The following is a 14,192-nucleotide window of genomic DNA, read 5'->3' as shown; positions in this document are numbered from 1 at the left end:
AATCTGCACACATTAAGGTCCCACAAACAGCAATATGACAGGGAGCAGAGAGTCTATGTTAGTGTCTTGTTAGAGAGATAAATATTTTGATCCTGATAGGGCCTGATCTATTTGTCAGGCCTTCTATCTTACCTGGCCCGGATGCGAGGGCATCTCTCACTGCCCCTCAGCAATCTGGAAGTCAGGAAAGGGGTGCAGATGGAAGTTGTGCTGTGTGTAACACGGACTATGTGCTCTGAGAACTTTCAAGATCTTCCAAAGTGGTAGGAGTGGGAGCATCATAAGTGCTTCATTTTCGTTGTCTGGGGCATAAAATATTCAGGGTTCTCATCGTTGCACATTATCTATTGCCATATTATTAAGTTGGTTGGTAGCTGTGGGTAAATAACTGAGGAGAAAATCAAGCAAGAAGACATCTATCGCAAAGTAATAACAGGAAATCAAAGCTGATTTTTAATGGCCATGTATTATTACGGTTGTAGAAATTAATGGCTAAGGAAACTGAAAGCTATTGATGTCCAATGTCTAATTAGTGCATCAGCACCTCTTGAAGAGGAATGATGAAAATGCAACAAGGTTTTGCCGGCAATTTATATAACATGCAATTTGTCACTTAGATTGATGTTTAAAACTTACAGTTTGATGTTTACACATTGATTGCAAAATAACAATTTTGATTAATTAACAAGGGTAAATATTATGCAGCCCTGAGCCAACAGTAAGATTAAAATCACACACAGTCCTACTTGCATGATGAGGCTTTCCAAAAATTAACCCCATCAATTCAAAGTATTAATCTACATATTAATAATTTACAACTGTTGAAAATATAATGCCATATTAATATTATTATTGCCCTTTTGGTTTCAATTTGAAAGCCTAACACTCTAGCAATGATAGTTCTGCATAGTTCTGCCTGGGTGACTCACCTGCTAGCTCTCTCCAGTGGTCTGATATCATGATCTAGCCTTTGTTCAACCCTGGCTAGTAGATTGTCAGAAATATATACTCAAACCTGAATGAACATGGCTCAGTTGTCACTGACTTCATCAAGACCTGTGAGGATGAGTGTGTGCCTTTGAGATCGTGCCAGACATACCCAAGCCAAAAGCTGTCGAGGTATCAGGAGATTCGCAGTCTGCTGAGGTTTAGATTAGTGGCATTCAAGACCTGTTTCCAGAACTACACAAGAAGTCCAGGTATGACCTACAGAAGGCTATTTAAAGAGTGAAGAAACAATTCCAATTGAGATTAGAGACAGAATTGGATGCACATCAGCTCTGGCAGGGTTTGCAGGCCATTACTTCCTACAAAGTGAAACCTAACATCATGAATGGATGTGATGCTTCACTCCCAGATAAGCTGAATGCCTTTTCTGCAAGCTTTGACAGGAAGAATAACATTATACCCATGTGGACCGCTGCAGAATCTGGTGATGCTGTGATCTCCGTCTCGGAGGCTGACGTCAGAACATCTTTCAAGAGGGTAAACCCTCACAAGGCATCAGGCCCAGATAGAATACCTGGTAGCACACTGAAAACCTGTGCTAATCAACTAGCGGGAGTGTTTAAGGGCGTCCTCAATCTCTCATTCCTGCAGTCAGAGGCTCCTACGTGCTTCAAAAGGGCACCAATTATACCTTGGTTTGCAGGTACAACAGGTTATTAAGAAGGCAGACGGAATGCTGGCCTTCATTGCTAGAGGGATTGAATTCAAGAGCAGGGAGGTCATGCTGCAACTATACAGGGTACTGCTGAGGCCGCACCTGGCATACTCTGTGCATTTCTGGTCTCCGTACTTGAGGAAGGATATACTGGCTTTGGAGGCATGCAGAGGAGGTACACCAGGTTGATTCCAGAGATGAAGGGGTTAACCTATGAGGAGAGATTGGGACTATACTCTCTGGAATTCAGAAGAATGAGAGGGGATCTTATAGAAACATACAAAATTTTGAAAGGGATAGATAAGATAGAAGTAGGAAAGTTATAGGGGAGACTAGAACTAGGGGACATTGCCTCAAGATTCAGGGGAGAAGATTTAGGATGGAGATGAGGAGAAACTGTTTTTCCCAGAGAGTGGTGTATCTGTGGAATTCTCTGCCCAGGAAAGCAGTTGAGGCTTCTTCACTAAATATGTTTAAGATACAGTTAGATAGATTTTCACATAGTAGGGGAATTAAGGGTTACGGGGAAAAGACAGGAAGATGGAACTGTGTTTACAGACTAATCAGCCATGATCTTATTGAATGGCGGAGCAGGCTCGATGGGCTGGATGGCCTACTCCTGCTCCTATTTCTTATGTTCTTGTGTTCTTATACCACTGTCCAAGAAGAGCAGGGTGTGTTGTCTCAATGACTGTCACCCAGTTGCATTCACATCCACTGTGATGAAGTGAACTGCTTTGAGAGGCTGGTCATAGCCAGAATCAACTCCTGTCTAATTAAGGACCAGGACCCTCTGCAATTTACCTGTCACCACAACAGGTGGACAGTGGATGCAATTCTACTGGCTCTCCACTCGGCCTTTGTTCAACTGGATAATAGCAATACTTATGTCAGGCTGCTGTTTATTGACTGCAGCTCAGAGTTCAACACCATCATACCCTCAGTTCTAATCAAAAAGCCCCAAAATCTGGGCCTATGTGCCTTTCTCTGCAAGTGGATCCTTGACTTCTTCACTGGGAGACCACAATCAGGGAAGATTGGTAATAACATCTCTAGCGTACTACAAGGGTGTGTGCTTAGGGACTACTCCACTTTCTCTACACTCTAACTGTGTGGCTAGACCCATCTATAAGTTTACCGATGAGACAAACTTGGTAGAATTTCAAATAGTGACAAAGAGACATACTGGAGTGAGATAGTTGAGGGGTGTCATAACAATAACCTTGTACACAACTCAGTAAGACTAAAGAATTGATTGTGGACCTCAAGAAGGGAAAGTTGCTGTGCTTTCTTCATAATTGCACTTATGTGCTGGCGCAGGACAGGTCCTCCGAAATGATAGCACTGAGGAATTTAAAGTTGCTGGCTCTGTCCACTTCTGATCCTCCACGAGGACTGGCTCATGGACCACTGGTTTCCTCCTCCTGAAATCAATAATCAGCACTTTAGTCTTGCTGACATTGAGCGAGAGGTTGTTGTTGTGGCACCACTCAGCCAGATCTTCTGTCTCCCTCCTATATGCTGATTTGTCACAGCCTTTATTTCAGCCTATGACAGTGGTGTCGTCAGCCAGCTTGAATATGGCATTGGGGATGTGCTTAGCTACACAGCCATAAATGTAAAGTGAGTAGAGCAAGGGCTAAGCACACAGCCTTGTGGTGCACTTGTGCTGATGGAGATTGTGGAGGAGATGTTGTTGCCAATCCGAACTAGGGTCTGCAAGTAAGGAAATGGAGGATCCAATTGCACAAACAAGTATTGAGGCCAAGGTTTTGAGGCATATTGATTAGTTTTGAGGGGATTATGATATTGAATGACAAGCTTTAGTTCATAAAGTGCATCCTAATTATGCATCTTTGCTGCACAAATTTTCCAGGGTTAAGTAAAGAGTATCTGCTGTGGACCTGTTGCTGTGGTTGGCAAATTGGAGCAGATCCAACTTGCTTCTCTGGCAGGACTTGATATGTTTCATTACCAAACTTTCAGATGACTTCATTACTTCATCATGTAAGTGCTAAGGATGATAGCTGTTGAGGCAGGTTACCACGTTCTTCTTAGGGAAGGGAAGTCTGCTTGAAGCAGATGAATGCCAAGACGAGCAGTTAAAGATCTCAGTGAACACTCCAGCCAGTTGACCACAGGTCTTTCGTGCTTGGTCAGGTCCCTCCTCTGAGCCGGATGCTTACCGTGGGTTCACCCTGCTGAAGGCTGATAGCATGTTGGGCTCAGATACTGAAATCTCAAGAGTTCATGATGTTTTCTCCACGTTTTGATGGTCAGAGCAAGCACAGAAGGCATTGAGCACATCTGAAAGCAAAGCTCTGTTGTTGCCTATGTCACTTGGTTTTACTTTGTAAGAACTGATAGTATTCAAGCCCTACCACAAACGTTGAGCATCCTTTATTGATTCGTTTAGTCTGGGATTGCTGCTTCAGCCACGAGATGGCTTTCTGGAGATTGTACCTGGCCCTTTCATCACTCTCTTGGTCACCAGACCTGAATGCCTCTGATCTGGCCCTCAGCAGATCGCGGATTTCATGGTTCATCCAGGACTTCTGGTTGGGGAAGACTCTGAATGATTTTGTAGGGACACACTCATCTACAACTGTTTTAATAAATCCGTGACGACCGTGATGCATTCATTCAGATCCACAGAGGAGTCCTTGGACATGGCCCAGTCCACTGACTCAAAGCAATCCTGTTGCCACTCCAATGCCTCCCACGACCACCTCTTTGTTGTCTTGATCTCTGGAGCTTTGCTCTTTAGCCTCTGCCTGGATGCAGGTAGGAGAAGGACAGGCAAGTGATCCTATTTACCGAAATGCGGTCTGGGCGTGGAAGGGTTTGTGTTTCTTATCTTAGTATAGCAGTGGTCCAGTGTGTTGGGATATGGCTATATTTTGTTGTAACTTATACTGTTTTTATTATCATGTATTGCACACTACTGTTGCCGTAAAATGACAAATTTCATGACATACGCCAGTGATGCTAAACCCAATTCTGATTTTGACTTTCACTAAGGTTATCAAAACCCACCATTCAATAATTTATGAGCAAGAAGGTTTTAGCAATTTATTAGTGGAAATGAATCCACATCTGCATGAGAATAGTCCAGTGCAAGTGAAGGTGTGTCACACCTGAGTGACCAATCAGAAAGATACCTGCAAAACTGTTCCTCTTACTTGTAACTTCTCTTATTGTCCATTATTGAAAAGAGCTATTGAAAACAGAATGGATAATTTCAATGGTGTTTTCATCATGCAACATTTCCTGTAATTAGCAGCCTTCCAAACTGCATACTCTAATATCAGGATTTTTATGCTGTCACAAGACTTAATTATTCATTAGGCATTGTTCTTGTGACAGATTTTTGGCTTCTTTTATTAAGCTTCATTCTGAGCTACTCATTACCTTGTGCCTCCTTGCTTGACAATACATTCCATATTAATACGGACTGTGTTTGTTCTCGTAGTAATTATCTGATTGACCCAAGCCAGCCAAGGTGCATATTCACTGCCATTATCCACTGCTAACTAGAGTTAATCTAGGAGACCAGCCTGCATCATCGTAGCCAGAACCATTCAAATCCCAAATGACATGAGGCTTTAGGTGAAGTCAAAGTATAGTGATAGTGAGATATTAAATTTTTTTAGAATATACTGCATTTGCTGTATTCTGGAAAGATACACTTTTTTTGTTTGTATTATAGAGATTCTGACTCTGGCAAAATCACTTCTCTTGACAATAAACCGAAGAAGTGCTTGCATTTATACCACATCCTTAGGGCATCCCAAAGCACGTTATAACCAACGAAGTACTTATGAAGTGTAATTGCTAATTTAGTGCTTAAAGCTGATTTGACTACAGCTAAATCTCACGGATAGCAGATGATACTGACTGCATCACCTACTTTATTCAATGGTGTCACATGAAAGATAAACATTTGGAAGGAATGAATTATTACTTTTCTTCAAAATAATGCCATGAAATTTTCATGGCTATCTGAGAAAACCAGTCAGAGCCTCGGTTAATAATTCCTTCAGTGTTGCATTATTGTGTCATTGAGAATTTTATGGTCAAGCCATTGAAAGTGTATTGGGACCCACAACTCAAGAGCTGAGAGTGTTATCACAGAACCACCCCTGACAGTTTGGATGTGAAATTACAGCATTAAGATGTTGAAATAATTGTTGTTTAGCACACTGCTAAGTTGACATAGAAATGTTGTACTGTACATAATACAAATTTGTGAAAATGATCTAGGAAAATTTGTTTGTCTGAATGAGGTTTGTGTTTCCTCATCTTTCTCTTTCTGAAGTCCACAGTCAGTTCTTTGGTCTTGCTGACGTTGAGGGCCAGGTTGTTGCTGCAACACCACTCAACTAAATGGTATATTTCACTCCTGTACACCCTTTCGTCACCATCTGAGATTTTACCAAGAATGGTTGTATCATCAGCAACATTACAGATGGCATTTGAGCTATGCCTAGCCACACAATCATGGATGTAGAGAGTAGAGCAGTGGTTGAAACACACATCTGAGGCGCGCTAATGTTGATTGTCAATGAGATGGAGATGTTACTACCAATCCACACAGATTGTGGTCTTCCAGTTAGGAGAGCAAGGATCCAGTTGCAGAAGGTGATACAGAGGCCTAGATTCTGTAGCTTTTCAATCAGGACTGTTGGAATATAATTGTTCACTGTTACTTCTATCTGAGTAGGAGAAATTTCTGTTCAAAGTTCAGGGTGAGAATTTCAAGTTAATTACATATTTAATAATGAACAAATCTCTGAGATAAACCAGCCAGCTTGAAGTTGAAAGCTTGGGCTGAAAACTGGTGCCCTAAACTTAAACGAAGATAATTACAATGGTAAGAGAATCAAATTAACTGGAGTGGATTTTGAAAATAAATTAAAGGATGAGATTTTATGTTAGTAGTGGCAGACATTTAAGGAAATACATCACAAAGTGTCGGCAAAGGTATTTTTCAATGAAAAAGAAAGGCTCAGTGAAGAGGACAGCTAACTAGAGAAGTTAAAGATGAATCAAAATTAAATAATAGGCATACAGCAATATGAAGATCAGTTGTAGTCCAAAGGGTTGGGAAATTTTTAGTAACCAGCAAATGCTTGCTAAATGTTATATGGAGAGGGGAGAGTATAAGTGTAAATTAGCATAGAATATAACAGCATAATGTAAGTGTGGCTAAAAGTAAATCTTTGTCCTTAAGCGATTGAAACTGGGAAATTGATAATTAAAATTTGGGAAATGGCAAAAATTCTAAATTGTTATTCCAAGTTAACCTTCACATTAGGAGACACGAAATACAACCAAGTAATAATGCATAATCAAGGAATTAGGGAGAAACTTAAAACACAAAGTTTTGAGGCTGGCAGCTCAAGGATCTGACCAGTCTGCAATCTAGGATCTTAAAGGCTGCATAGTGAATAGATTCCATTGATTTTGAAGTGATATCAGATGTTTAGAAAACATAATGCTATTACTTGTGAAGGTGAGAAAATAAAACGCTGGAAGCTATAAATCAACTTGCCCAGTGCTTGTCATTGGGAAATTGGTGGAATCCAATATTAAAGAGCTAAAAGCAGGACATTACAAGTTACAGTCATTTGTAATGACTATCCTACATTATTGAAAAGGTAGAAGAAAGTCATTTAGAATTACAGTCATTTGCGATAACTGTCTTACTGTCATAACACTGTCAAACAGAGTCAACGTAGTTTACAAAAAGGAAATTGTGATTGACAAGTTTGCTAGAGTACTTTGAGGATGTATCAAACGGGATGGACAAAGCAGAACCCTATTAGGTATAGTGATCCTGGATTTCCAGAAGACCTTTGAAAAGGAGTCACATAAAACATTACTGCATAGGAGTGCACTGAGTTAGGCTTGATATATCGGAATGGATAGGGATCAAGCTTAATAAAAAGAGCACTGTCAGGTTCAATGGCTCATTAATCGTCAGTTCGTCAGGAACTAGTGGGGTGCCATATGGATCAGTGCTGACATGTCCATTACTTACAGAACATGTTAATGACTTGGATAAAGGAACTGGGTTTACTGTAGTTAGGTTTCTTAACGTTGTGAAGAGTTGGCAAATTAGGAGATACAAAGATCACACACACACACACACACACACACACATATAGACAATATAATAAAGAAGATGTGATTTATCTACATTGAAAGTAAGATATATGTACACACACACATGTATGACAAACATATACCTATAGTGGCTATTAAAAGTATTCACCCCACCCCCTTGGAACTTTTCAATTTTTATTGTTTTACAACATGGAACCACAATGGATTTAATTTGGCTTTTCTTGACACTGATCAACAGAAAAGGACACTTCCATGTCAAAATGAAAACAGATCTCTATGAAGTGATCTAAATTGATTACAAATATAAAACACAAAATAATTGATTGCATAAGTATTCACCCCCTTTAATATGACACACCAAATCATCACTGCTGCAGCCAATTGGTTTTATAAGTCACATAATTAGTCAAATAGAGATCACTGTGTGCAGTCCAGGTGTTTCAATTGATTGTAGTAAAAGTACACCTGTATCTGGAAGGTCCAACTGCAGGTGAGTCGGTATTGTGGCAAAAACTACACCATGAAGACGAAAGAACACTCCAAGCAACTCTACGAACAGGTTATTGAAAAACACAAGTTAGGAGATGGATACAAGAAAATTTTCAAGTTGCTGAATATCACTTGGAGTATAGTTAAGTCAATAATCAAGAAATAGATGTAGCCTGGGGAAAAGTACACACTGAGGACAACAAATACTTTTTCGGGTTTTAATTCCTTTATCTGTTTTAGATGTTTTAGTACTGGAAGAGGGTCTCAAAATAAAACGGACGAATTTACAACCAGTTCCTGCCATTACAATCTCAGTTTAACTTTCGACCCACACCCTTGTGTATCGACGACTTGCATATGCAGTAGAAAAATACATAAGCAAACCGCACAAAACTAATACAGAACTAATACGGTAGTGGCAATTCTGAAGGAACACAATACAAACAACATTAGAATCCCACCAACCCTGTACCTTATACATAGCAACGAAAATGTAAACGAATACATCTCACCTAAGATGTCTACTCCCTTTTAGTACACAGGTGCTTAACTTCCAAACAGAGACCAAACATTCACGTTTGCTGTTACGTTCACAATCAGTCATGATACAATAAAGTTAGACAAAAGGTACACTTTGGCACAACTTTTACAAGATATTGCCTGGTAACTAGTTAAATTACAGGCAGACTGACCTACTTGGCCGGTAAGGAACTTTGCACAAGCCACACTGTCCAGCGCCGATGCCTTCACTCGTGAAAATCTAAAGCATCCACATGTAAAACATGTCAAATTACCGATATTCTTGATTCGCCAACAAGCATAAACAAATTCACATGGATATTGTCAATTAACACTCACCTTTCCTCACCATGCCCAGTATCTCTGGGAGGAACTTAATCCCAAAGCCCCACCAGCTTCTTCTGCAGAAAACAAAAATAGTCTCCCCACTATCCCGCGTGCGTAATGACATCACCGTCTCCACCTAAAGGCACAGATAATTATTCTAGCATTACCCGGATGGATGCCTAAGTACACTTCTAACAATAATGAATAAGATTCGACGGTCACCTGGTTACATTGAAAAAGAATATGACACAGCAGTAAATCTGCCTAGAGCAGGCTGTCCTCAAAAACTGAGTGACTGTGCAAGAAGGGGACTAGTGAGGGAGGCCACCAAGAGACCTATGACAACTTTGGAGGAGCTACAAGCTTCAGTGGCTGAGATGGGAGAGACCGCACATACAAACAACTGTTACCTGGGTGCTTCACCAGTTGCAGCTTTATGGGACAATGGCAAAGAGAAGGCCACCATTGAAAATAACGCACATGAAGTCTCGGCTAGAGTTTGCCAGAAGGCATGTGGGAGACTCTGCAATCAGCTGGAAGAAGGTTCTATGGTCTGATGCAAACAAAGTTGAGCTCTTTGGCTATCAGACTAAAAGCTATGTTTGACGTAAGCCAAAAAACACACATCATCAAAAATACACCATCCCTACCATGAAGTATGGGGGTGGCAGCATCATGCTGTGGAGATGCTTCACTGTGGAAGGCTTGTGAAGTTAGAGGGTAAAATGAATGCAGCAAAATACAGGGAAATCCTGGAGGAAAAGCAAGAGAGCTGACACTTGGGAGAAAATTTTTTTGGTAGCAAGGCAATGACCCCAAGCATAAAGCCAAATTTACACAGGAATGGCTTATAAACAACAAAGTTAATGTCCTGGAGTGGCCAAATCAGAGTCCCAACCTCAATCCAATGGAGAATTTGTGGCTAGACTTGAAAAGGGCTGTTCACTCACAATCCCTATATAATCTGACAAGCTTGAGGAGTTTTGCAAAGAAGAATGGGGAAAAATTGCAGTGTCCAGATGTACTAAGTTGATAGAGACCTATCCACACATACTCAAGGCTGTAATTTCTGCCAGAGGTGCATCTACTAAATACTGACTTAAAGGAGGTGAGTAATTGTGCAATCAATTACTTTGCATTTAATATTTCTAATAAATTTAGACCAATTTGTAGAAATTTATTTTGACTTTTCTGTTGATCAATGTCAAAAAAGCCAAATTAAATCCACTGATCCAGTGTTGTAAAACAATAAAACATGAAAACTTCCAAGGGGGGAGGTGAATACATTTTAGCAGCACTGTATATTATAATAATGCCCAAAAATATTAATAAATGTATATAACACCTCCAGATTGTGGATACCATTGTCACCAACTCTGGCTCCAACAACCCTAGGCGGCACCAGTCCACGGTTCCCACCACTGCCGATTTCAGTTCCAACAACCTCGAATGCTTTCAGACAGGAATTACACAGCCTCTAGCTCCAGCCAAGAACTCGGCTGCCCTCAGGCCAAAACCTTCCTCATGGCTGCTGGGCCCCCAGGTTCCCCTTTCCCCCACCACTACTCACGAACCCCGAGTCTCTCAGGCTCTCCTGTCACCTTGGGTCCTCAAAGATGATATCTTCCTTGCACCCTACCTTCCCTGTACACCCAAACCTCTCCCCTGCCCTTTTCTGACACCATCAACTCTCTTCCCCCCTCTGATCTCACTTCTAAACCCTGATGTGTTTTCACTATTCCCTCTCTGAGGTGGAATGTCTGTCCTCAGCAAGGGTATACAATTGCCCCCCTTCACCCACACCTCAGTGAGGTCTGTTCCCTCGATGATACTAAGCTCTTCTTCCATCGTGTCTATCTCTGAGTCCACCCCACAGCAATGACCCCTTCTCCCATATCCAACCCTTGTCTTCTTGGATGCCTAGCTTTGGTCCTCTGCCTTCTCTGGATCTTTTCATCTCTAATTAGCGACAAAACATCAACCAGCTCAGCTTCAGCACTGCTCTCTCCTCCCCTAACCTTACTGTCCTCCACTCTTTCTGTGCAAATCCCAACCTTACCATCAAACACACAGACAGAGGGGATGCTGTTGTAGTGTGGTGGAGTGACTTGTACATTGCTGAGGCCAGGTGGCAACTTTCAGAAGCCTCCTCTTACTTACCCCTGAAACGGACCCCACTCTGAACCATCAGAAAATTGTCTCCGCCACCATCACTAACCTCATCAACTCCAGAGAACTCCATCCACTGCCACCAAACTCATTGTTCCCTTAACTCACACTGCTCATTTCTACCTCTTACACAAGATCCACAAATCTGACTGTCTGGGAAAGCCTATTGTCTCTGCTGCTCATGCCCCACTGAACTCATGTCTGCATGCCTCAATTCCATACCATCTCCCTTCGTTCAACCCCTTTCCCCTACATTCATAACACTTCACGTGCCCTTGATCTCATCAACTACTTTCAATTCCCCGGCCCTGACCACCTCATCTTCACCATGTCCCTATAAACTTCTACCCCCATCAAGAAGGCCTTAAAGCACACTGCTTCTTTCTTAACAAAAGACCCAACCAGTTCACCTCCACCACTATCCTCCTCAGTCTGGCAGAACTGGTCCTCACCCTCAACATTTTCTCCTTCAGCCCCTCACACTTTCTCCAAATTCAAGTGGTAGCCATGGGTACACACATGGAGGCCCAGCTATGTCTGTCATTTTGTTGGCTACATAGAACAGTCCATGTTGCAAGCCTTCCCTGGTAATGCTCCCCAGGTCTTCCTGAGGTACATTGACGACTGCATTGGTGTTTCTACATGCATCCATGCTGAGCTCGTCAATTTCAATAGTTTTGCCTCCAACTTCCACCCTGCTCTTAAATTCAATTGATGCATTTCTGACACCTCTCCGCCCTTTCTTGATTTCTCTGTCTCCACCTCTGGAGACAAAATGTCTACCGATATATTTTATAAATTTCCTGATTCCCACAATTGTCTTCACTATACCTCTTTCCACCCTGTCTCCTGAAAAAGAATGCTAATCCCTTTTCAAGTTCCTTCATCTCTACTGCATCTGTTCCCAGGATGAGGCTTTCCTTTCCAGAGCATCAGAGATATTCTCAAAGAACGGAGTTCCCTCTCCTCCATCATGACTGCTGCCCTCACTCACATTTCCCAGACCTCCATGCTCACCCTATCTTCCCACCACCTTAACAGGGATAGAGTTCTTCTTGTCCTATCACTCTATGAGCATCTGCATCCAACACATCATTCTCCACAACTTCCGCCATCTTCAATGGTATTCTACCATTGAACATCTTTACCTGCCCTCCCCCCGCCCCCCACTCTCGACTTTCTGTAGGGATTCCCTTGTCCATTTGACCCTCCCCACTAATCTCCCCCCGGCACATATCCCTGCAAGTGACAGAAATTCTGCTCCTGACCATTCATCTCCTCCCTTACTTCCATTCAGGGCCCTGAACAGTCCTTCCAGGTGAGGCAATATTTCACCTGCAAATGTGTTGGTGTTGTTTATCAAATCTGGTGCTCCCAAAGTGGTCTCCTCTGCATTGGTGAGACCTGATGTAAATTGGAGGAACTCTTAGTTGAGCACCTCCGCTCCATCCACCAAAAGTGGAATTTTGCAGTGGCCAACAACCTTAATTCCTATCCCCATTCCCATTCCGATACGATATGTGAATCCATGGCCTCCTCTACAATTGTGATGAGGCCACACTCAGGTTGGAGGAACAACACCTTATATTCTGTCTGGGTAGCCTCCAACCTGATTTCTCAAATTTCCGGTAATGCACCCCCCCCCCAACCCGCACACCTCCTTCACCAATATCTCACTTTATCTCCTTGCCTGCCCTTCACCTCCCTCTGGTGCTCCTCTCCCTTTCTTTCTTCCATGGCCTTCTGTCCTCTCCTGTCAGATTTCCCCTTCTCCAGCCTGTATGTGCCTTTCACTAATCAACTTCCCAGCTCTTTACATCATCCCTCCCTCTCCTGGTTTCACCTATCTCCTTGTTTCTCTCTCTGCTCTCCTATCTTTTATATTTCTTCCTGATCTTTTTTTGTCCAATCCTGCCAAAGGGCTTTGGTCTGAAAAGTTGACTGTGCTTTTTTCCATAGATGCTGCCCGGCCTAATGAGTTCCTGCAGCATTTTGTGTGCGTTCCTTTAATAACAAGTCAATCCTCTCCCAAGCCGAGTCTTTTTTAGCGGCAGGGTGCTGAGCTTTGGGTCTCATAGCTTCTCTTGTGCCAAGTCGACTGAGTTGCTTTTCTATTGATCACTAGGTCAAGATCTGATCAACTTTGATCTGCTTCAAACACAAAGTAAAAGAGCCACATGGTCTATTCCTGCTGCTATTTCTATGTTCTTAGAATTTAGTCTGAGCCTATCCAAAGTTATATTTGCTCCATTTACCCCAACAACTCAAACATACGATTCTCTTCTGTGTATGAATGTTTTATCCATACTGCAGTCCTTCCTTTTCCTGAAAGTTCTCCCTCTGTTATGGGTTTGTGACCATCCACCACCGATCTTTGACCTGCTGTTGATAGTATCTCAGGCCTTGTGTTGAATCGCCCCCATCATTCCACCTCCCTTTCTAATAAGACCTTCTGTAAAGTCTTTTGCACTATACTTGATACTTATAGTTTATCAGTTGGGAAGCTGAATATTAGCAAGATCTTGTAAACAAATAATCATTTATGGGCAAATTACACAGCAAAATTGGGTATGAAATTATGCCAGATACAAATCTTGGAGCTAGCTGGTTGATCTGTTCATTCCATTACTTACTTCCTACAAATGGTGTCTGACTATTTTCCTTTCCATTATTAATTAAAGGTGTTGGATTTTCCCATTAAAGGCACTGCAGAAAATTAAGGCTGGGGATTAAGTACTTATTAAGCAATGAAATTAGGACAGATTTTCCACTAAGACCTGCCCATGACTGGGCAATTCCCAGTGAGAGGCCGTAGGCCAGCATTCTACCCAGCAGAGCACTAGCTCTCAGGCTGGGGAAATCTGCTCATCGAATCCATGCCAAGCTGACCTGGTGA

At 42.1% G+C, this 14,192-nt stretch overlaps 1 protein-coding gene and 1 long non-coding RNA gene across 7 annotated transcripts in view; one reads left to right on the top strand and one right to left on the bottom strand.

Annotated features, from left to right (window-relative positions):
* kcnh3 (potassium voltage-gated channel, subfamily H (eag-related), member 3) overlaps positions 1–14,192 on the top strand; it is a 648,677-nt gene that overhangs the window by 25,072 nt on the left and 609,413 nt on the right. The gene's annotated exons all lie outside the window — the stretch shown is intronic.
* The window catches only part of LOC134348472 (uncharacterized), a 70,302-nt gene that overhangs the window by 23,956 nt on the left and 32,154 nt on the right, over positions 1–14,192 (bottom strand). For 3 of the 4 annotated variants that reach the window (XR_010018426.1, XR_010018424.1, XR_010018423.1), the window contains 2 exons: positions 9,140–9,263; positions 8,435–9,041 (listed from right to left, as the gene is read on the bottom strand). This is a non-coding gene — a long non-coding RNA (uncharacterized LOC134348472). Of the gene's footprint in view, positions 1–8,434; positions 9,042–9,139; positions 9,264–14,192 lie in introns of those variants that run through there. The other variant, XR_010018425.1, reaches the window with a different exon arrangement.

This window comes from Mobula hypostoma, chromosome 6 (genome assembly GCF_963921235.1).
Source record: "Mobula hypostoma chromosome 6, sMobHyp1.1, whole genome shotgun sequence".
Lineage (NCBI taxonomy): Eukaryota > Metazoa > Chordata > Chondrichthyes > Myliobatiformes > Myliobatidae > Mobula > Mobula hypostoma.
This window is presented reverse-complemented; position numbering and strand designations above follow the sequence as displayed.